Source organism: Siniperca chuatsi, linkage group LG3 (assembly GCF_020085105.1).
Source record: "Siniperca chuatsi isolate FFG_IHB_CAS linkage group LG3, ASM2008510v1, whole genome shotgun sequence".
NCBI classification, from domain to species: domain Eukaryota; kingdom Metazoa; phylum Chordata; class Actinopteri; order Centrarchiformes; family Sinipercidae; genus Siniperca; species Siniperca chuatsi.
Genome location: NC_058044.1, coordinates 22,670,089 through 22,694,010, shown reverse-complemented (window position 1 = coordinate 22,694,010; position 23,922 = coordinate 22,670,089). Strand labels below are relative to the sequence as shown.

At 40.1% G+C, this 23,922-nt stretch overlaps 1 protein-coding gene and 1 long non-coding RNA gene across 3 annotated transcripts in view; one reads left to right on the top strand and one right to left on the bottom strand.

Annotated features, from left to right (window-relative positions):
• The window catches only part of add3a (adducin 3 (gamma) a), a 115,305-nt gene that overhangs the window by 7,681 nt on the left and 83,702 nt on the right, over positions 1-23,922 (top strand). For both annotated transcript variants that reach the window (XM_044188904.1, XM_044188909.1), the window contains exon 2: positions 13,969-14,001. The gene's annotated coding sequence lies outside the window, so the exon portion shown is untranslated. The remainder of the gene's footprint in view (positions 1-13,968; positions 14,002-23,922) is intronic.
• LOC122872865 lies at positions 8,944-9,387 on the bottom strand. The gene is made up of 2 exons (XR_006377320.1): positions 9,109-9,387; positions 8,944-9,024 (listed from the first exon to the last, which is right to left on the bottom strand). It is a non-coding gene; the product is annotated as an uncharacterized LOC122872865 (long non-coding RNA).

Genomic DNA, 23,922 nt, shown 5'->3' with positions numbered 1-23,922 from the left:
GAAATTGATAGATTTTATTGATACCAATGCCATTATCACTTCTGCTTATCGATCTGATTCTTTATCGATTCCCTTATTGATTCCTGATTAATTTTCTGTGTGGAAATAAAGTTTTCAGCGTCAACGCAACTGTTTTATTATCTCTGAGTCTATGGTCTGAACACTGTAGAAACAGAGTACAGTGTTTCCCTCCCCTGGGTCGACTGGTTTGCTAGTCATCATTATTAGCTTACGTCTGTGGCATTTTATACTGCATAAATTAGCCTAGCTGCCTTTTTCATTTACTCAAAGCTTAACAAATTACATATTATTTATACTTTTTCTTTTAAGTCACTGCATCTCCCGACAGAACACCACGGTTGAATGTGTGTGTGTGTGTGTGTGTGTGTGTGTGTGTGTGTGTGCATATATGAACTCTTGTTGGCCTCATGTGTCCAGGATACATGCTTTATTGCCTCTCTGACCAAACATCTAGATTTACCACATCATCTGCCACTGTTTTAGCAGGCACACCCATTCCTTGGTTCCTGTTTGTGGACACACACACACACACACACACACACACACACCATGGTATTGTCACATCACACACCCAGTGACAAATCATTGTTGGCAGCACTGAGCTTAGCTGGCTGCTGAATCCTGTTGGTGTGGGTATGTACTGTGCGGTCCTGTTGTCTCATCTCTAACTGGGTCAGCTTGTGTACTAAATGATGATTCTCATCTTCGCTGCCACTGAACTAAAATGCTGTGTCAGCACTGCCCAGTGTGGTCTTAGTGTTGTGTTTTGGCAGTTATTTGTTGTCTTTGGACATGGTTTTAATTGATTTAGTGTGCTCTATTTGTAGGATAAGACGTGACATGAAGCCAAATGTCATCTTACAAAACAGTGCTGTGACATTTACATGGCAGACAGTCAGAGTGGCTACTGTTGTTTTGATTTTGATGACAGCTGAGATACCACACACTCAATAATACTGTGGCCAATATGACCTCTCATTCTTGCATACATGGAAAAAAACACCACTCAGGACACCATGCATCCAAGTATACACCATTGGTCATAGTGTGTTTGTTTCGAATATTGTTGGTTAATATCAGTACTGTATCAGTGGATACATTCAAAATTGCCTGGGTATTCCATTTCTAAAGAAGCTGTGTCAGTTACAACATATGTTTTGTTGAAATGTAAAATTAAAAGCAACACTATTGTGTTCTGTATCAAAGAAGACAGACACATGTTTTAAAGTGACACATACGTTTTCAGAGTACTGTACTTTATATAGTTACATCTGACATTTCAATGGGACTGTAGATATTTGGGATTACCTCCTTTATGTAAATAGTCATTTTTAAAGAGCAACTTAGAACCAGCTAAAAATCTTGTTTTTGCTGACTGACCTACTGCAAACATTGCTGCAGTGATGTAGATGTGTGTACTCCAGGGTATTACCACTTGCCCCATATGTGTGTATAGGTCTAATTATCATAATGGTACTGACTGATTGACTGTCAGTCACTGTCGCAGCATGAGCACATTTTTGTGTCCAGGCCAGCAAATGCATTCTGCTGTGACTTGATGTGATAAAAATTACAAGGACAAGACATCATAAGCTCATAAACTTGAGTCTACCTGCAGGTTGACAAGTAGCTTCAGCTTCCCCGACAAAGCGTGAGGCTCAGGTACCTGAAGATACCATTAAAACCATCAACAAAATGGAAGACCATTAAAATGCTAAATTAACACAGACTTTAGGGGACTCCCTCCAGTTCTGGGCTGTGCTGAATCATTATCATCTTTTCCCTGCCCGCAGCACCCATGAGCACATATTACTACACCATAAGAAGTACATCTGCTGTACTTCATCACTAATCTGATCCTTATTGTGAATAAAAGCTCAACCTCAGAGCCTTTTAGTGTGTCTTCTGTCCACTGTGCTTTGAGGTAATATCTAAAGCTGTGGCCTCACCTCAGCCTGTGTTCTCACCGTTAGGTCAATGATTCTGCAAGACAAGTCAGTCCACTGTACGTACAGGAACAGTTTGTCTTCACACTGTGGTGTTGTTGACGTTGCTGTGCTTCTCCTCTGCTGGAGGGCCAATGCATGTCATTAGTGACGCATGCTGCATTCTGTTCAGTAGCCCCCTTTGGCATCACCGAGCAGTCTGTGAGTTTGTGTGTGTCTGCGGTGTGCGTTTGTTTGTGTTTTTGTGTTTGGAGTGTTATTATTTTGATGTGCAACCAAGTTCTCCCTTTAGATTTGTTTGAATTCTCTGCCCTTTTTTTGTACAGTGTAAATCTATCTCTTCTTCCAATTAGAGAATCTGCTGGTGCTTTTGTTTGTTTGTATCGTAAAACTAAGGTTTATATGAGTTTCACTTTTAATTCATCATTTCTCCAGAATCTACTGTCAAAAGGATGAAAAAAACTCTGAAATGACATAAAGCATACAAATGTATGTATCTGTGTGTTGTGTTGCAGTGCAGGTACTGCACCAAGCCATCTGTCTCTGCTCCCACCGGCCGTCACTCATCTTCTCCGGCTCAGTCTTTATATTATCTTCTCAGTCATTACAGAGAACCTGAGCAGAAATGAACAATCTGATCATCTGATAGACTGCACCCTGTCACACCCAGTGTTCCCTATCTGTTACCAGTTTCAGTTACTCAATGTTGCATTACATCCTGTGCATTCAGATGGCAACACAGCCCGTCCTTTAAAGGAAAGATCCACCCTGACATAATTAAATACTGTGAGGAAAAACAGAATTTTGCATTTGTCAGTCCATTCAAATGGTCTGAAAACAGAAATTCAGCAAATTTTAGATATCTGAAATGTCAACTTTAATTGCCAGGTAGACGAGTAGATATAAAAAATTTGTAGTCCAATTTTCATTACACTGGAATAAAATTATCAAACCGCCATTACTTTTCTGTGATTAACTAAATGATGACAACACCACTCTGGAACACCTTCTGTTTATCAAAACAGAAAATTTTAGATGATAATGTGCTATATCTGTCATACACACATTAGAACAAATATGTGCTCTGACATTTGACAGACATGGATCAGAATCAGAATCAGAAATACTTTATTGATCCCCGAGGGGAAGCTCTTTGTTGCAGCTGCTCACTATCATGTCAAACAGGAGAAAAAGTACTAATAGAATAGAAATAGACATAATAATAATTAAGTCTGCAAGCAAATCGAAATATGATAATAATACACCTAATCAAAATAAGTACAAGTGGGTATGAAGTATAAAGCTAAGTAAGTGTACAGTACAATGTAATAATATAAGTAATAGTAGTGCCATCATGTGTACAGTCAGTTGAGTGTAGCAGATTTAACCAGCTTATTAGGCGGTGGATATTGCACAGCAGTAATATAGTTTAAATAATATCAACAAACATGGAATAATTAAACTGAGAACAGAGTAAATTGCACAGGAGTAAGAGAATATTGAGAATATTGCACAATACGCAGTAATGTTAATGATCCAATGTCCAGTTGAGTAATATCAGTGCCAGTTTCCCCGACACTTAGAGGGAGGAGTGAAAGAGTTTGATGACCACATGCAGGAATGACTTCCTGTGGCGCTCTATGGTGCATTTTGGGGGGATGAGTCTTCCGCTGAGGTACTCCTTTGTTTGACCAGCACGTCATGGAGCGGGTGGGAGACACTGTCCAAGATGGCGTGTAGTTTGGCCAGCATCCTCCTCTCTGACACCAGCGCCAGAGAGTCCAGCTCCACCCCCACAATGTCACTGGCCTTACGGATCAGTTTGTTGAGTCTGTTAGCGTCCGCTACCCTCAGCCTGCTGCCCCAGCATGCAACAGCATACAGGATAGCACTGGCCACCACAGACTCAGAAAACATCTTCAGCATTGTCCAGCAGATGTTGAAGGACCTCAGCCTCCTCAGAAAATAGAGACGGCTCTGGCCCTTCCTATAGAGGGCTTGAGTGTTCTTAGCCCAGTCCAGTTTATTGTCCATTAATGCAATAAAAAACATGATCTATCCCACTGTAAAAAAAATAAATCATAATAGAAATTGCCTATTTCTTGTACAGCACAAATATGTAATGAGACAGAAAAAAGTTTTATTTTGAAAGGAAGTCCCCAAAGTAAATTTTATTTTAGATCTGTTTTTCCTTTAAGCATTTAAAAACAGATTCTGATGACAAATAGACTTTCCGCCTTATCAGTTCCTCCTCCTGATGGATCACTGCCCACACACTCACACAAACTCACAGAGTTTCCACTGAGGATGTATCTGGTCGGAGTCAGGGAGAGATACCCTGTCAGATGTGTGTGGTGTCGTGTCACATGTCTTGGACTCTTGTCGCAGGATGGGAGGTATGGGAAGGCTGTATTTCCTTTACCTCAGCATAGGAAATCACTAGATAGGATCCATCTTTTGTTCTGTCCTTCCAGGACGGTCAGTGATACACTTCGGGTGGGAAGTCAGACAAACACAACATGTAGCACAAGGCCATGTGATATCCCCTCATACCATGTTTCTGTGCCCTTAATGGGCCAGTTACAGTTTCGAGAGCAATTGTTGTGGATAACTTGGACGAGTGATGTCATCCATCTTGTGGTCAAAGGGACTTGGGGTGGTGGTGTGTCCTAAAGATGATGTCATCAGTTTGAGCCCGATTCTGGTGTTGTTCTGTTCCGGAAAAATGTGTTTCATGGCCTCTGGGACACAACAATAAGGGGAAAAGATGACAAATAGGCTTGTGGTGTGTGTGTTTGTGTGTTAGTGTGTGTTACAGGTTTTTCAAGTCCAAAATGTTCCCAGCATGAACTAAAGAGAAGGATCTTTCATAAGAAGTTGGCTTAGTGATTGTGATGACACTTTACCAATAAATCACACACATTTTGTTGAGTCTTTCTTTAATTTATTGGGAACATAGCTATCTTTTTAACACTGTGCTGCAATGTAAACTCTGAGTTATACTGGTGTTATTTTCATTGGTAGAGCTAGAAATGTAGCATAACTGCAGTGGGAGCATAAGCTGGTCTAGACTAATAGATGTGCATTAGAGTGATAAATGTAGGATTTCATAACCAGCCGTAAATGGAAATCACAACTACATCTAAACTTCACAGGCCTATGTTGTGTGTGTGCATTAATATTAGTCTTTCAGGGTGCTTGGTTATCAGTAAAGAATAGTTGGATATTTTGGGAAATACGCATATTTGCTTTCTTTTTGAGAGTGAGAAGACTGATACCACTCTCATACCTGTCTGATAAATATGAAGGTTAAGCCAACCGGTTAGGTTAGCTTAGCTTAGCATAAGTACTGGAAACAGCTACCCTGGCTCTGTCCAAATGTAAATAAATCCTCCTGCCAGCACCTCTAAAGCTCACTTATTAACATGTTATATGTGGTTTGTGTACAAAACCCAAAGTGTAAAAACCATAGACTGTATAAAACATGGATCTAGTGTGCGTGACGTCATGCATAGGTTTTTGAAGCGCCATTGTGAAGCTCAAAGGGGGCGGCTGCCTATCTTGACAGACCCTGACTCTGGCTAATCCAAAAATGAGCAAAGCGGTGGAGCTGAGGCATGGTTGCTGAACTACCTAGCAGCAAGCCACCTGAAAGGGCACCCACCTGTCACTCAAAGCGGCCACATCCTTAATTATGCATAACTTTAATTTAAACAGGTGAGTTATAAAAAACTTCACCCTCCTCACAGTTGTCATGAAGGTGGAAATTAGCTATAGAGACCAAAACTGTTTTTTGTACTAGACTGTAAACATGTTTATTTCTGCTGTGAACTGTGGGGGCACTATGGGGATTGACTTGCTTTTGGAGCCAGCTTCAAGTAGCCATTCAAAGAACTGCAGTTTTTGGAACTTCTATGTTGGCTTCATTTTTCAGCCCCGGAGGTTGCCGCTTGATAAAAACAAGTTGTGGTTCTACTAGACTGCAACTATTTCTCTGCTGTGTTTTTGTTACCTTTTCCCCTGTTTCCAGTATTTATGCTAAGCTAACTGTCCCCTTGGCTTGGTATTTCACAAAATGTCGAACTATTCCTTTGAGAGGCCATAAATTGAGTAAGGCCATATTTGATCCTTTTGTGGACAAGGTTGATTCTAGGTTATTGCTAGGCTAGAAGTAAGGTTTAGTGCTAGAGTTACAATTGTGGTTGGCGATTGTTAGTTTTAAACATGGGTTATGTTTGGGTGAACTTTTAGAGATGATGTGAAGGTTAGGAAAATAAGATTGCACAGATATGCCTGGCTATTACAGCCACAGACGATTACTTACCATAGCTTGAATCCAGTCCTATTACTTGTTTGTGTGGTTTTCAGTCATATTGATCTTCATTCATATGATGAATTTACATTTCATGATTCCTGGGACTGGCAGCAGGTTTCCTCTGTTCAAGTTCACAGGCACCAAATTCTGCTTAAACTTGCCAGTTTATGGATTGGATACCAGCGGTCTATGTCTAAAGACACATCAGGTTGACTAAAACTAACATTGGACTTATTCGGTTGCTTGGAATGTCCAAAAGCCACATTACCAGCTACAGTGTGACCTTACTTTCTAAAGCAGTTTCTTCAGCTATGGTAGCTGCTTGGCTAGCTGCCAGCAAAAAACAAACCATCTGTTAAGTAATGTGACTGAACACATCACATGGTAACTTAGTAACCATTTCTCTGACACATCTTAAATTATTGGCTTTATATACAACAATCAGTAGTCGCAGTAACAGTTACAAAACTTGTCTGAGTAATACAAATTATTGTTCTTTCCAACAATTTTTGGTAGCATGGTGGGCTGTTGCATCCTTAAACTACATGATTCATGTCACATCATCAAGCACTGACCAGCTGAAGTACCTTTCAGCAAGGTGCTGAATCTGTATCAGCTCCAGAGGCGCTGCTGTATGGCTGAACACTAACCCTGACCTCCCTGAAGAGGAGTGTTTGCCTCCTTGGATTAATAGTGTATCACATTTTCAAGTTGTTATTATTAATAAAACAAATTAATACAAAACTGAGTGTTTAATGGGGCTGTTTCCAGGATAGTCATGTCATGTACTCTGTCTGAACTCATCCTTCAGTGAGGCTCTCTTCCTGTTAATACAGCTGTCTGGGTGATCTGTTAAGAAAAGCCTTGTAGAGAGTGGCGGGCTGCCAGGACTGAACACAGATCAACCTGAGAAGAGGAGCAGGAGACATCTGCGTCATCTTATCAGAACAATAGACAACATTTAACATCGTACAGGATATAATCGATGTAATCTGTAATGAGTTTCCTTTATCTCACAAATACCTTTCAGTGTGCATTTACAATTTCATATTAATTATTTAACTGATGCAGTTTTCCAGACCCATTTAAACTGATGAAAAAAACTTAGTCAGGGGTCTACCTCGTGATCCGTTGGTTAAAGTATCGTCATGCTACCCACAATAGTGGTGTTGTTTTTCTCCAAACAAGTTGTTTCTCGTGTAATCATCCAAATTGGATTATCATGTAGTTGGTCTGGGATGGAGAGGTTCCTGCTGGGCTGGGGTCTCTGTTTGTGAGTGTGTATTGATGCATGTGTGTGTCTCATAAAGACCCTGCAATCCTAATGTTACCAGTAAGGTATCCCTACCACCAAAAAAAGTAAAATCTTGTTTGGTAATTTTCAAATGAATGAGCTCAGGAAACTGTAGGATTGTTATTAAAGGTTTCTACATTTGCAATATTTACGCTTGACCTTTACTTTTGGTTTACGTACCTTAATATGGCAGTTTCCACCCACAAGACAAACTCTTCAAGGCTGTGTTAACTGTTATTCAGTGGAAAAATATCTGGATAGGGGCTGCAGTACTATAAATGGCTTTGTATTTGTTTAATGGTGGGGTTCCCCTTGTAAAATGAGATTGTCAGCAGTATGAAGTGAACACTGCTATTTTTTGTGTTAGGGATTAGAGGTGAAGAGGACATGTTAAGGGACATGTTAATGAAACAACACTGCTATTGCCTCACAAATTACCTCAGTATTGTGTCACAAAGATACAGTTGTGTTTTTTTTTGCAGAGCAATGAAATGGATTATATTGTACACGTCCACCATATGTATGCCAGAGCTCAAATTTGATATTTACACGTGCACTGTTAAGGCATCTGCATGTTTGCACATGCATATTGTGTGCATGTGTGTGTGTGCTTGTGTGCAGTGCTCCAGACATGAGCAGACGTGTTTATCTTCCCTTAGTATTAGTGACCTGCCTGTCTTGGTATTGCTCTTCTCTCCAGTGAAATTACTGCAAGACAAGATCCCACAAATTCCTTACACCTGGGGCTTCCATCACCTGTGCATGGACTGTCAATATGCAGATTTTGCAGGCAATACACAATAGTTTCTGCAGGCACACAAGTACACACACACACACACACACACACACACACACACACACACACACACACACACATCCCAATAAAGCAGAGTCAACAGTAGTCAGATTAGGGGGCTTTCGGAGTGGACAGTAGCACAGACAGAATCACACCATCTGAAAAACTGCTGCTATCAGGTGAAAATTCTGCTCTTCAGCCAGGCAGCTAGGTAACATCCAATTCATATCCACTTTTGAATATTATTAAAAATGGGCTACGGATCAAAGTCTCATCTCTGAAAGAGATAATTAAGAGTGAATGCAAATTAAATGCAGTATCTGCTCAAATTTGAACTGGTTTACTTGGAGAAAGGCTGGCATGTCTCACACACACACACACACACACATCCCCCACATTGGTGATATAGCTTATAAATGACCTCTCGATATTTTTAGGCTATGCCGCGATATACAATATATATGTCGAAATACACACTTTCTCTAAAATAACATACTATAAATTCTCAAATAGTGCAACCATATAACAATCTTGTAGTATCACTCCCTCCGGGAAATAAACGACGCCATGGTTCTGGATACTGATGGATTTATTGCCTTTCTCATTCTTTTCTCCGCTATCACGTTCACCGTCAATGAAATCCACCGTCAAACTACAGTATGACAATGTAAAACATAAACACATTCACATATATTGCAAAAAACCCTATACAAATACACAAACATACTTTACATACCTCGCTGGCTGCATATAACCAAGAGGGAATGAGTTCTTGAAATACCCCGATCAAAATACAAAAATGAAAAACATCTTTTCTTCTTTGCAACTTCTTTACAACTTAAATTCACATGCAGAGATATTAACTTCTCACCAAAGGTCCGTGATTTTCCTGTTGCATCTTTCAAAATGTCTGTGTATAACGCATATGTACTTTAGTTCCTACTTAACATAAGCACTCAATATGCATAAATTAATTTAAACAAACATAACAAAAACATTAAAACGACAGAAATAATATGTATGGAAATTATAGAACATATTAATTGAAAGAAATATGTACGGCAGTTATATGTAGAATATGATGCATTGCTGTAGATTAAACTACCCAACAGTATATACCTTAAACATCTACAGCAGTAAAATGCAACATACACATTAATGCAGCAGTAATATTAATCCAGAAACATCATATATATATATATATATATATATAATACTATAATTTATATAATTTACTGCGCAATGAGTAGGCTAAGTATATTTTGCTGTAATACTTACATACTTTTACCTTTAGTAAGGTTTAGAATGCAGAACTTTTACTTGTAGTGGGGTTGGTATTAGTACTTTTGCTTTGCAAGTAATGGACCTGAATACTTCTTCCACCTCTGGTTAGCACACCCACAGTCTAAATGCACCTGTGTGTTCCTGGCCATGCCTTCCCTTGGTGGCCTTGTGTGTAACCAGCGGTGTTACTGTGAAAGTGAGCCTTTCCCCTATGCTACGGTGTCTTGCACTCTTCACAGCAGAGTTGCTAGAGACTGAAGAGCTAAGGTTATCTAGTTAGCAGCTACGAATCAGGCTAAAGTTAATTAAAATAGCCTAACAGGAGGCCTCCCAAATACCTTTTGGAGCTATGGAGCTGGAACCGCAGGTAGAGTAATCATATGATTGATCGCGTTTTCTCTTCGTAGTTAGCTGCTCTGGACCAACTGCTGTGAATAGTAGAAGACGCCGTAGTAACGTTACATGAACAGGGACTTTTTATTGATTTTTCTGTGCTAGCAAACACAACACAGCCTTTCAGTAACTATTTTAGTTTAGTCTTGCTTTAACATACTGTAATTGAATCAAATTGAACCAAAGGTATTTGGAAATAATTAAAAGCAAGCTTGCCATCACCTGTGTGCAGCTGTTGACTTATTAAGCTATCATGGTGGACTGTTGTCATGTCCATGTGTGAATATTTTGATAAATGGGTTAATTTTCACACTTGAACAACATTTTACAAAATGTCATCTGCTGATGTTTCCTGCTGAATGAACAAGTCCTGACAGACTGTCTTATCTGCCATCTGTTCCGCGACTGATGTGAAGATAAACAAACACACGCCTGCTTTTGCTTTAGGCTCAGCTAAATTGTTTTGCCTCTCAGTTCAGAATTTGACCTCTGATCTGATGTTAGCTCAGCCTCGCTATCTTTGCCTTTCCTCTGGCTGTCTCCTCATCTCACTCACTTATCCTCATTAAATTTCAAAGTCACAAGTTACACAAATCAGCTCAATAGCAGTGATAGGATCACCTGTCATTTCCCACATACCTCTGAATTAACAGAGTCTCCAACCACCACGCCATCAGAGAATGACAGGGCTGAACAGACTGGACACTGCAGCTCTCATGCCGTCTCTCTAAACTCATCTGACAGAATCAGATTAATGAGATGTTGGGATTGTTGTGTAACTGTGGCAAAACTAACAAGACAGAAAGCAAAGTCGACTCTCATCTCATCCCTGGGCTTTTTTTTGGATCAAGTGTCCCTTAGAGCTTAGGTCACACCTCAAGCCACTTTTTGAAGGCCTGGAGGTGCTTTGTGTCTATTAGTAAGTGACCTCACCTACCCTAATGTGGCTAAACCAATAATTAGTTAAAAACAACACTTTTATTGTCTGGATTTTATATAATGAGGCGGAAGGGGGCCATGCTGTGTGGCTGGACCGTCACATCCACCAAATCACTGAGGCCACCACAGCGGTCAGCAGAAAAAGTTGTTATGTAACTGTGCTGGTTTTTCTTGTCTCTCTGCATCTTGCCCAAAGAAAAAATAATTAGTGTGTCAAGTGCAGTGCCCGACTTAGTTAATGACTTGAGGCGGAATTCATTCTGGTTGTTCCAATTGCTCTGGTACAGGGTATTAATGCTGCTGACAGTGTGGACCCGGTCATTATGTCTGGGTTATAGGTAATGACCATGCCCTAGCTGTGGTTCCCAATAGTTTCATGGTTAGAGTTTGAAGCAAAGACTGTTAAGGGTGAGAACACCCATGTTACTTTAAAGTGGTGGTTGACCCCAGGATCTATGAATGGTGGAGGACTTCGAACAGCATGGTTCTGCATGGCAACTGTTCAATCAGCATTTTTAACTACATTCCACATAGATTACATGTATAAATAGAGTTACATAGGTACAGCAGAGTAAATTTTTGTACTTAAAAGTACCCTTTTAAGATGTATTTCATCTTTGTACCATAACACATCATGGACCCTCATGAGAGCAGGTACTTACCTTATGATTCACTTTAAATGTTCAAAGTAATTTCTAGTACAAATTTCTGATACGAATTTTCTGGTACAAATTTGTAGCAGATTAGCTGGTGCAGGGGAAAAAGCCCTTGCCCACTGCTGCTGAGACCCAAAATGAATCCCTGGCAGCAGCGCCTTCTCGCTTGGCTTCATCAAAAACTATTGGTAGTGATGGTGGAGGGTGGGAAGCTGGTAAGGAGTCATGTCCTTGTTGCAGCACTAGTTACTCCTTTTAGCTGGTCTGTTTATACTGTCTTCTCCTGACCAAGAGAGTGAGGACGAAGCACCAAAACCAGGAATCACTGAGGACTTGAAGTTTTGCCACTCATCTGCCCATTCACACACACAAGGCAAGGCACTGGCCTAAGCATCGGGAGCATTTGTCTTCCTCAAGGACACTTCGACATGTGGACAAGAGGAGCCAGGGATCAAACCGTCAACCCTGTAATTTGTGGACGACCTGCTCTACCTCCTGAGCCACAGCCGCCCCACAAGTGGTCAGTCGAGACACATCTGAAATTGAGACTCTGATGCTGATGCCAGGTGTGAACTGCAGTCCATCTCAACTTGATCTAGGCACATTCTTGATATATCCGGTTACAAGAAACTAGGTCTAAGTAGGCTGTGGGTGCATAGATACCCAAGCAGAGATATGAGTAGACTCTGTAGTCCATCTCTATGTTGACACTGTCAGGCATCCACCAATAAGCTGAGTGATCTGCTGGCATGCTTTTTATATGGCTAGATAGATCTGAGCTATGAAAGAATGCAGACTTGCTGTCAGCGAGCTTCATGCTTCTCACACTCCTCATTGTCATTCCACGCCTGAGAAGTGAAGGAAAATTCATTTTTCCACCTCCACTAACATTAAAAACATCCCCACCAGATTCAACAGGTGGTTTCAATTCCTATTCATTCAGCCAAGCTGGACAGAAGTGTGTTTCCACAACTGCTGTGCCATCTGGGGCTTTTCACATTTCAGGTGTTCTACAACCTCTCCCACAACTCCCAGAAGCAACCAACACTTTTACTCATTGTGCCCGCAGTTACATAATTTTGACTGCACAAACTCATGCAGGATTCAGCTTTTAGTTGTTTTGTGAAATACAAACAAATGTGCGTCCTGTGGATTCATACAAGGTTAATCACTTTATCATTCATGGTTGCGCAGATTGTTCTCTCAACACATTGTTCCGTAATTCTTTTATACATAGATGTGGAATATTTTTTTATGTGTTATTTTGGGCCAATCCTAAAATTCCCAGTAGCCAATTATGATTATAATGGAATGCAGGCGCAGCACCCTCAACAATAACACATCTCACATGCTATCAATAGCTCTCGTGTTCTCCTACGGTGAGCTGTGCTCCCTGGTGTTGACACAGTTGGTGTTTGTGCAGATGACATAGATGACTATCAAGGGCAGACCAAGTCCCTCAGGCCGCCTGCCGCTCGGTGTAGCCGCCAGTACAGTACGGAGGCACAGCCCACTCTCCATAGTGGAAACTGCTGACCACCGTGACCGAGAACACACACATTGAGGCCTATACCCTCACGTGAGAATTCACTAGTACAAAGACACGTACATGGAGCTATATCCAGAGATGGTAGAGGTTCCTGTAGTATAGAGACCGTAGGTAGCACATAATGAACACTTGGACGACATGTCCAATAATCTCTACAGTCTTTCCTCCTGGAAATGATTCATGCTGTAAGAGGGGAAGAAGGGCATTTAACATTTCCTTTGTAAACAAGTTGGTTAGTTAGTCTGCTGTATCTCAAAATAGTAGGGCAGCTGGTTTGTAATTTGGCCTGTTTGCATAAAAAGACACCTAAGGCATGCAGGGGATGTATAACATAAGTCCATGTCTATCACCTGGTGGAAAAGAAAGATTTCAGGTGTTTGGTAATGTTGAATATCTTCTTTTTGATGTGTATCTATTTAAGTGTGTCAAATATGCTGAATTATAGAGCATACAGAGTTTTCAAGGATAATAAAAAGGTTTCAGGCTTCAGGCTGTGAAGTAGACTTTTTTGTGGGAGCTGTCTTTTTAATTTCAGGTTTTTATTTCACTCATTCCTGGCTAATTTGTGTCTTTGAATCCTGGCATTACAGACTTCAAAAAACAAACAATGAGTAAATAATATTTAAAGCAAATGAATGTGTGTGCTTCTAACTGTGAAAGATTTCTTTACCTCAGACACATAATATGGCTCAAAGTTTTAGCAGATAGCTGTAACAGCCCCCCGAAGACTTGGATGCAGAAAGTAATAATGTGTTTGTGTCTGTTTTTGTCCTAGTTGGCGACGTTAACTCCAGCAGTCCCTTGAGAGGTAAGAATTTCTCCATCAACACGAACCATTTCAGCTCCTGCTCAAACTTCCTAAACACCTGTTGATTGCATCAACAGCACAGCACTGTTTTGAGTATTATTCTACACCATTACACTCACAGTTGAAAATAGAAAAAAAGTCTGAAATGTAGTGTTGACTGAAGTTTTGGTCTGTCGCCCAAACGCCTCCGCCCTCCTCTTTGGTTTTCTCAAGGACACAGAAGGTAAATGGAGTGTAATAGTGAGCCCTTTTTGGAGAGTCTTGAATAAATGACATGGCTTTGGTCAGTGGTGAGCTCACAAACTGCTTCTGGCCAGACATTTTACTGTGTTGGAAGTTGTACTGTAAAGGAAATAGTGACAGCCCCCCCCCCCCTCTCTTTCTTTCTTTGTTTCTTTCTATGAATGTATGTATTTGTATATGTATATAAAATGTATTTATATAGCACATTTAAAAACAACGGAGTTGACCAAGGTACTGTACAAATTAAAGTCAATGGCACAACACAACACTAGCGAGTAGAATGACATCAGTAGTAAAAAGGCACACAAGCACTTACACTGAAAGTGATAAGGCACACAAATGATAATAAATAGCAATGATAGAATACAAGGCAGTATCAAAATATATGCACAAATGTGAAACATAATAAAGCTTAAAGATCAATTTATAAAATCTAAAGTATTATAAAATACCTAAATCACTATGAGCATCCAAAGGCCATTAAACACATGTAGATCTTGAGATTTGTCTTAAAAGTGTCAATGGAGGGTGAACATTTGATCGTGAGCAGAAGGCTATTCCAATGCTTTGGAGCTGCCACCGCAAAGGCATGAGGCAAGTAGCAACCTTTCACCACAGAGTTGATCTGTTTGTCAAATTTCAGTGCAGAGTCAAAGATGATACCACGATTCCTGGCATGGGCATGAATGTAGGATGTCAATGCCCCTAAGTGGCTAGCTATACTCCCTGTGGAGTTGAGGCAACGAAAAAGTTCTGTCTTGTTATCATTTAACTGAAGGCATGTTTTTTGCCATCCAGCTTTTCACATCCTGGAGGCAGTTAAGGTTGGATGTGATGGAGTTGAAACCCCCCGGATTCAATGGAAGTTATATTTGCGTGTCATCAGCGTAACAGTGAAAGGAGACATTGTGCTTGCAGAAGATAGAGCCTAAAGGGAGCATATACAGAGCAAATAAAATAGGCCCTAAAATGGAACCTTGAGGTACCCCACAAGTGAGGGGCAGCAGGGGAGGAGAGGCTGCCAATCTTAAAAAAGAAAGTCCTGTCAGTTATAGGAGGCAAACCACTTGAGGGCAGTACCCTGAATGACAACCTTGTCCTTAAGACACTTTAATAAAATACAATGATCAACTGTGTCAAAAGCCATGCTGAGGTCTAAAAGAATTAAAATGGCACATTTACCACAGTCTAAAGACAACAGTAGGGCATTTGAGACTTTGAGAAGGGCAGATTCTGTGCTGTGACAAGCCCTGAAGCCTGATTGGAATTTCTCCATGATGTTATTATTGTCTAAATGAGACAGAAGCTGTGTGTACACAATTTCCATTTGCAGGACTGCTATTTATAATAAGGGCAATTGTGGGACCTACAGTGTCCAATACTTCCTTTAAAAAGTATGTAGGAACAATGTCCAGGGGGCAGGTGGTGGACTTTGTGTGAGAGATTGTGTCATAAATATGGACAGAGACACAGGCTGAAAGTCATTAAGGATGGCCGAGCAGGCAGACACCAGTGAGGGATATATGTGTATATGTATGTATATATACTGTATATATGTGTGTGTGTGTATATATATATATGTGTGTGTGTGTGTGTGTATATATATATATATATATGTGTGTGTGTGTGTGTGTATGTATGTATTTCTCCCTCACGCCTTTGCCCACTTGTGGTAAGGACAACTAATCAGGATCTTGCTTGTCGCATGAAGACTTTTAACAATCATTAATCCCTTTCATATCTTGGCTTGCTCATTGAGTCTTGTCAAATAATTAATTTTTTCCTAACCTGCGTGGTGTACCTCATGGGTGGCGCCATTCAAGTAATTTTTTGAGATTGTCAAAACTTTCTGGCACTCATTTATTTTGAATTTGTGCCACCTGTCAGTAGCTCATGGAAAGAGCAAGAATAAGAATGTGAACCACTTTATTTACCAAGTGCAGAATGGATGTGAATTTGATGGAACTACCATTTAATTATGGCATTTTGGGGGATTTAGACAGTTTTTTACGCACAACAAACATGAAGAGTCTGTGCATGTGCTAGTTTATAATACTGCTACAGAATTGCCTATTGAAGACAAAGCATGTCAAGTGCCACTACACTACAACACTTTCTGATTGCAGTGGCAGCTGTAGCCATTACAGTATTGCAGAGGTTGGGCTGTTTAAGTACACTTTACTTCCACTTTTGGTGGCTTAAGTAAAGCTTCTAAATACTTCACATTTCTTCTGCAGCACTTTCATTTGTCAATCTTTCATTCCAACATCCTCAAAGCCTTCTAACCTATTCAACATTGCTATTAGTCAACTATTCCAGCTCTATAGTAGGAGAACACCTGTTCATTTCACTGTCAAGCTTTTAGGATTTGAGAATTAAATAGCTTTTGCCGCACATGGCTACACAGGCCACAGCTGCCATGCTTCATTTCCATTTTTTGAGAACGTTCCACTCTTTAGACAAATTCATATCTCAGACTCTACTAAGATAATATCATTTGTTGCAGCTGTACCTGCTACCTTACTCTGAGGGACATCATAGGGCTGTTTTGTATTTAATATTCATTCACTTTGTTGGCGTCCTTATTCTCTTTCTGAGGTTCTGATTTCTTCCTTCTTTACCTCCCTAATGCCCCTCAGTGCTTGACTGTCTCTACCTGTCTTGTCTGTCCTGTTTTTCCTGTGTCTCTCTGTAGTCAGTATACTCTGTCAGTATATTCTCTTCAACTGTCAAGCACATTTTAAGCAAACTTCAAAAATGCTTTGGATGCAAACAAATAGATTCTCGTGTGCAAGACAACTTTTGATTGGTTCAATATTTTAGTGTAGAGCTACTTGTTATTGGCAATATATACATTATGTATATATTAAGACAGAAAAAAGGCATACACAAAGCAGATTTCTGATGCACTACAAATTACTGTACAACTTCAACAGACATATATGCACATAGGTGTAACAGAAGTACTTTGTGGTACAGATATTTTATGTCCAAGGCCAAGGACACATTTGAATCCAATATCATTATCTTTTATATAGAAGTGCCTGCCTCAAGTATGTGTTTTTATGATACCGGAAACATGTTACCAATTTTGCTGCTTCTATGCAGATTCTCTAATTCAAACATGATGTTCAAACATGAACATCATAACCTGGAAAGCCATGTGGACCTTTGTTTTCTTGAAGAGAATGAACTTCTCAAGAAAGCGGGCACAGAGAAGCAGTTTGCACTATGTGACTGGCTAAGTAAGGTTGCCCCATCCATAATTGTTAACTTGCATAGCTTTGGACCTGGTATGTTCTCGTCTCAGTGAATCCAGGGAGTTCTCGTTTGCTCTCATCCCCTAGCCACAGTCTGATTCATCTTCAGCTGACAAGTAAAAGGATCTTCATCTGTGTTTGCAGCGTTTTGCTTTGGAACTGTAATTTAGGCCATTTAAAATGACTATGTTGTCTGTCTTGTCTCTCAGTCTCAACTGTCTCAGTCTTATCTTACCCTCCCACTCTCCCTCTCTCTCTGTCAGATACTTTAGAGCATCTCTCTCACCCCCTCACTCCCAGTTTGGCATGTCTCCCAGGTCCAGGGCTGGCGAGGTCAGGGGGAAAAAAACCAATGCAGCTCTGCTTGCTGACGTGTCTCATAATGTGTCAAATACCTTACGGAGTACTGCTGCAGACCGAGCTAGGCGACTGTTGTCCTCATATTTGGGTACTTTATGCCTGCATGGGACCATTTGAACCCTCGCTAGATTTGCTGCCGAGGGCTTTAGTTGTATTCAAGACACTATTGGTGTGTATCTCTGATTACTGCTGCAACTCGTGCTGGCTGATAATACTGTGCTTTATATTTAGACCGGTATGTTGAATGGTATTACACACAGCATGATTGGGAATTTGCTACTTTGCCTGTCTTTCCGATACACATACACGTGTACATTTCACCAGGACACAGAGGCAGTTAGCAGCAGCAGCCTTGTAGAGGCTGAAATGAAGCTGGGCAATATGTATCTTTTTATCAATATTTTTTTCAAACGTATGGTAGTTCAATTAAATACAAGCTAAACAAAGGTGAACACATCACATCATAAAATGCCTCTTTCTCTCAGACATCGAGTACAAAAGACACACTGTTCTCGGCAGGAATCACAGAGGAAAGTAGTATGAAGATTTCTAAACATTTTCTCATTGGCTCCATTAAGCACTTGCCCCCATATACTGTTATGCACTTCTTCTACCTGTTCTTATCCAAACCTAAACATGTTCTGCTGTGTTTTTTTATTGTAAGAGTTACAAGTTATTGTTTGTGTTGGTAGCATATCTCAAATTGACTCAATGAGTGTGTTCAGATTTTATAACTGAATCTAATCTTGTTTTAAAAAGTGTCTGTTCTCGCCGACAAGTTGATTCAGTGTAATTATCAACAAGGACTCTGCCACAGGATTCCCACTGGAGCTGAGAGCTTTGTGTTTGGACATGTTTGCCATTTAGAGTGCAAAGGACAACTAAGCCATCTGGCTAAGATCCTAATGCTCCATTTATAAATTACACCACAATAGAAAGTGGATTAACAGCTGTTGATGTAATCCCTTAATGAGTTTCATAGTGCTTTCTGTGATTTGGTTTATCCTGCACTGAAAGCGGAGTTCAGAAGTAATACACACATATTTAATTGAATTAAGCATGATGGCCTTTTGACATGTCTACATTGTCTAGTAATAATGAAACTTAGTGGTAGTGTGATGAGAGTTAAGTCAATCCTTCTTCCTTTTCTCATTCTTTAAAGCTGCAATAACTGATTTTTTGGCCATTTTGGGGCAGCACAACGAGCTGTAATAAAAACATTGACATATAAAGTTGATGTGGCGAACGTATTGGCAAACAATTGCTTATTTACACAACAAGCAGAGCAACATTAGCATTCTTTGAGTCGTGTTAGTGTCCAGCTAGCGAATGTAAGTCCAATAATCACTATCTTTTAGCTTAGCTCTTTATCTGCTAAATGCTCCACTATGTTCACCAGCTAGATGCTAACTTTGTATGTCTGCCGTTTGGTGTTGAAGAGGTTTACAGTGGGTTTATTGTAGGTTTTTTTAAAACGACCCCAATGAGACCCCAATGAGAGCGGTGAAATAGTTGTGGGCCATAAAACCAAAACATGCTCCTTATAGCTGATCTGTGATTATCTGTGGGTTTGTCATTACGAGTAACCCCTTTCATATTACACATAGTCATTTCATCCATTCTTAATATAAAAATATTAATTATTGCGGCTTTAAGTAATATGTCTCAAAAAATATCACAAGCCCTTTCTGTCTCTCTTGCTAACTATTCATGTAAACCAGTCTTATGTGACTAATGCCTTTGAGAGAGGTTGATAGTGAAAGAGCGAAACACTTGGCATCACATAACGTAATCAAGGTGTCCATGTAACCAGGTAACAAAGACACAACCAGGGGTAGGAAGAAAAAAAAAGACCAGGCATTCCTGAGGGTTTAGAGGGTGTCTGCACAACAAGGAAGGTTTAAAAGACAAGTTGACGGCCAAGCAAAAAATACAGAGGAACAGAAAAGAGATATAAAACCACATGACTGCTAAACCGTTTACAGGAGTTGGGAAGCTAAGGTCAAAACTTTCCAGTGGTCATTTTCTTTCTCTGTATGTCCTTGGTTGGTCTTTTTCTTTTCTCTTTTCTCAGTCTCTACTCTTGTTTTTCTATCCTTCTACTTCCAGTGCATGCTCCTGTCTGTGGCTGTTTGTCATCTGTTATCCTCCGGCTTCCCTCTCCCCTTCTCTCCTTCTCTCTTCTCTTTTACATTTCCTTCAGTAAGACGAGCTGTCCTCTACTCAGCAGGGCAGTAAAGAGACGTCAGCATCTCCCTCCTCCCCCATTTAAAGTCTCCACATCTTCTGACTTTGTTAAATGCCTCAGCATGCAGCCCGATCCTGGCCTCACCCTGTTGATGTCATGCACCTGGTTGTAATGTCATTTACAGTATAGTGAGTTTTTACAGAAGGAATATGAGTTCAGTGGCTTGTTGGGATCTGCCTGCTCTTATTTTGTGAAGCAAAAGTTCATAATAAATTGCCTTTTGTTATTCTTTTGTTTGGAAGCAATAGTGGCAGCAAGAAAATGAGGGGGGCATAAGAAAGCACGTCAGTGAACAGGCTCATATTAATACAAAGCATGGCATACTTTGATTATATTATACATGTTAACCCCTTTGTCAAAATGAACCCATTGTATATACATCACCGTCTTTTGAGCAGTTGTCATTTACCTGAGGGCACCTCAGAAAATGTATTAGATTCAAACCTGCTACCTTCCAGTCAAAAGACTGGATTTTCAAACTTCCAGACTTCCTGCCACACAGATAACTACTTGGTGAAGTTAATCAGTGACCTGAGATGCTGGTATTACTTGGCACTGATGCTGGCTGCTTGCTGTCTCCTCTCCACTCATCTGGATGGCATCACAGCTGCTCTTATCTCCCGTCTGGTCCAAACCACACATGCCGGCTGCCCACATAACTGTTTGGTAAATTCATCAGGGATCTGTGATGTTGGAAATTCCTTTGCTAGTTGAAAGTACCTTGATTTTCAGTCACGGGTATGGTTTGTGAGATGATGATATTTTTCCACTTATCAACTGATACTGATAATCTGCATTTTTCTTAATATACGTGCAAAACAGGTGACGCTTTTCAGACATACCTCTCTATAGGTATGTTGTTCTTAAGGGAAGGCCATTATGTTTTTATACTTTGCTAATTTGACAGCTGTTATGTAACATACTGAGAAAGAAAACACTGCATACAAATTCCACAACTGGCGAAATACAGGCAGTTATAATGGCTTAATACTATTTAAAGCCAGTATAAGCTGATACAGAAAGTATACCAACATATCAATAGATTTTCAGTTATATCATTTGTAGTTTGGTACATGACAATTAGATGGAAAGGATACATGCAGACAAAACTGATACTCCAGTTTATTTAAAACTTGTTTAGTGTCCAGATAGAGAATGGCCGGCCAATGCCTCATACTTACTTGAGCCTTTCTTAGGGATCAGGTACTTTCTTCATTGACAATGCACTGCAATTTGAAACTTAATCATGATTTTTTTGGACCGTGTGGCTTCAAACTATAATTTTAAGTGCAAACATTATGCTTTCTAGTGCATTTAAAGACAGTTTGAGCATCTGTGCACACATACTGTCTATCTCTTTTTCTCTTTCCCTCATATAGACTGAGTCAGACATGTCTTTGCCTCTCACTCACTTACTCAGTCAAAGACAAGCCAACACACATGCTAAGCTGGCTTTGGTTTAGAGTCTATGGGTGAATCTGCACAACAAAGGAGGTTTTGAATTATACACATTTTTACTGCAGAGATGGGCAGCTGTTGGTGGGTACATGCCACAATACAGAAACATAAACTGTAGACTGTAGGCATCCAGCCAAAGGGATGGATTTTATAGAGGGTGAAAACAATAAAAGTCATGCAGTTCTTGGACTTTCAAGGAGTCTTTGGTGTAAATCATAAAAGGCTGGGCACATCTGACATGGATAATATGTATAATGATGTTCAACCCAGCCCTCCAGCATAAGAGGGGTTTGGCTTATTACAAGTTTATTCTTGTTAATCTTGTACATTGTGTTAGATTTATTGAATAAGGTATTCAAATTTAAATGAGTAAAACTAATGCCACCATTTAACTTAATATTTTTGTTTTGTATAGTTTGGTTCAGTCACTATAAGAAAGATGACAGCATGGTTAGATGAATCTGGAAAAGGTCAAGTTCACACTCGACTGCTCTCTCTGTAGGCCTGGAGGGACACACACACACACACACACACATACACACTCCCACAGATTTCACCATGTGCATTGATATTAATCAAAAAGGCTCTTTCCAAGGACTGACATATACTGATTTGTAGTTATAAACTGTTTTAATTTTAATCAGAATGGGTGTTTCCCTGATAAATAACAGCTGTCTCCTTGGTGACCCTCTGTGTTTGTGTCTATGCCTGATTGCGCACGTACTGTATTTGGTTTGTGTTTTACAGCTATATTTGATATGATTTGTTGGCCTCTGTTTGTAGTTGTGTTAAGATATAAGGAAGAGTTCTTGTCTTGTTGCAGTGGCCTTTAGCTTTATGGCTGTCTGTCTGCATGCCATGGTTTGGTGGTTGAGTTTGTGTTTGACTCTGGTTCTGGGCCACATGATGGTGTCTTGTAATCATTAGGCACATCCCAGTGAAATGCAGACTGGGTGTATGTAGCCACATCTTGACCACATACATGTTAAAAAAAATGGAAAAAGCTGCAGCTGATTCTTTTTCTCATAAACATACATACGTATTTAGTCAAACACACATGACACACACATATATATATATACAACCATATAGACATACAATCAAAGACACACTTACTCACACGCATTCACTTTCAGCTCTGGTGGCCTTTGGGGTTTTTGTAGTGCTGAGAGGCCACAAACGACAGCTTTGTGTTCTGGGAGGCTGGGAAAGTTGCGTCGCAACACACACACACACACACACTTTGGCAGTGTCAAAGCCTGTGCACAGTTCTGCCAGGCTCAATAGGCTGATTCATTAGAGCCTCCTCATGACTCTAGTGGAGAAAATGGACTTGCAGTAAAGGGAGGACAAGGAGACGGGAGTGTTACAGCTCAGCACTCTGCGACTGAAGTCTGACATGACCTGACAGTGGTCAGGTCACTCTTAAAGGAAAAGTCCACCCTAAAATACTTGTTTTTTTGTGTGTTGAGTAGTGTTGAGCCTTCCATTCCAAGGTTCATTTTGTTGTTTGTTGGTATCTTTCTTTATAATGTTAGATGAGTGTCATTGCCTCTGTGGGCAGAAGCATTAGCATTAGCAACATTGGTTTTATCAGTGTACATTATGTAAATACATTTGTATTGTGGGCCTCTTCGCTTTATCTTATCTCACTAGGTTTTTGGTAACACTTGTAATGGGGCGAGCCGTGCCTTAGGATCTCTTAAAATTCACTTCTACATCTCCTATCTCTGCACTGGTTTGTCTTAAAGTAAAGTGTTTTACGGGCATTATATTTGTGGTAAAAGAAAGAAGGAGACACATCTTGTTCCTGATTGGCCCATGGGCTGCTTGTGCCCTGCATCAGGCAATTAAAGCTAGTTTACTTCAGTCACATTTTCGTGCACTAAAATGAGTTTTCATGATCTTTTCATGTAATTATCTTAATCTTTCTTCTATTCTTTGTCCTAAATGGGAAATCTCACACACCTGAAACACAAGCAGGTACAAACACTACAAATTATTTGCTACCTCCATTGTGGAGACGCTCTCTTTAGAGGGCCCAGATATATTATAGAGAATTTCATTATACTGTAGCTGTCATGAAAGTGTGCCATCAAAACATCATTCTGCTTTATTTTACTAGCTGCACATCCAAAACCCCCAAAATTTAGAGGGTACTGACAGCCACCATTACACATCATTATTCACAATGGACCCATACAATGATTCAAAAATATTTACACTCTTCAGTCATTCTGTCCTAAAGCATAAAAGCACTCTGAAAATGTCCAAACTCTTTTCTTTCCAACAGCTCATCCCAAATTAATATAATTTGCTCTGCAGGAGAGATTTTTATTTTTTATTTTTCAA